The sequence below is a fragment of the Cynara cardunculus genome (assembly GCF_001531365.2).
Source record: "Cynara cardunculus var. scolymus isolate 2C chromosome LG 13, CcrdV1, whole genome shotgun sequence".
Lineage (NCBI taxonomy): Eukaryota > Viridiplantae > Streptophyta > Magnoliopsida > Asterales > Asteraceae > Cynara > Cynara cardunculus.
This window is the reverse complement of record NC_037540.1, coordinates 5,419,083-5,420,457: the sequence shown is the minus strand read 5'-3', so window position 1 is coordinate 5,420,457 and position 1,375 is coordinate 5,419,083.

The window sequence follows — 1,375 nt, the reverse complement described above, 5'->3', positions numbered from 1 at the left end:
ATTTGTATTATATATTAATCAAATTTAAAACCAATAAATTGGAAAGCAATAAGCCTTGTTATTTATAAAAAATAATATATCATTTATTTAATAATTTTACAAATTTTAATCATATATATAAAGTCGTATAGTTTGTCCTTATAAAAATCGAATAAAAACTTTAAAAATTCATATGCAAATTCTTAATTTTTATTTTATCTATATTTTCATAGAATACATCATTAATTTTTCTGCAACTTTATTAATTAGAAAATAATCCATAAAAAGAGAAGTGGAATTTGTATTTTCATTCACAAGTAAACATTTCAACATTCTCTCTTTACGATTTCCAACTTGTTAATGACTAGTTGGAAAAACGATTTTCAATGTCGACCTACCAACTCAGGAACCTCATAGGCATAGTTGTCCAGACGCGTCAATATTTTTGGAGTTTGATATTTTGGTCAACAATGAACAGACATAGTTCATACTTCGACAAAAAAAATTATGGCACATCCAAGTATTTTTCCAAGTATTTTTCATCCTTACATCGTGCAGGTACGTAACGTAGTTCATGCAAGTAAATTTTTTTTATTTCAATGTATTAATCAATTTTTAAATATTTTTCATTTTTACATCACACAGGTACAAGATGTAAAAGGCGATGGAAACTGTGAATTTCGAGCGATAGCTGTTTGTCTCGGTCACCACGAAGATGAATGGCTATCTATTTGATATGATTTAATGGAGGAGATAAACTTGTACAAAACAAAATATCTCGAGGTGTATGACATTGAACTACGGTATCAACTTTATAACTCCTTGAACTTCTTTGACTGTACTCATTTGCACCAAATGAGCATTTGGTGGATGTTTTTGAAACAGGCTTGTTGATTGTTTCAAGATGCAATGTGTTACTACATTCTTTAACAACTATAGGTAGTCTTACACTCTTCCCACTTTGATCTAGTCATCCGCCGTGGTATGAACACGATGCTTTTACAATTGGATACATTAACGATAATCATTACATCAAAATATTTTTGGCAGAAGGGCATTCGATGCTTTCTATCGTGCCAAATTGGTTTCGTTTCAAATATGATTGTGTAACCGCATTGGCTACTCCGTATATGACCTGAATAAATAAGTACGAGCAACTGTTATCTAGTAACCGTACTACAAAATTTATTTCACTTGATTGAGTTGTAATATTTTCAGACTTTTTGTACTTTATTTGTTGATTTATCAAAAACTTGTTTCGATGATTTTATTTGTATTAAATTATTTTGTTTTTATAGCTCTAAATATTTATTTAAAAAAATACATATATAAATTATTAATTAATTAAAACGTTAACAATACAATTATAAAAATTAAAAATAATTTTATAGTTATT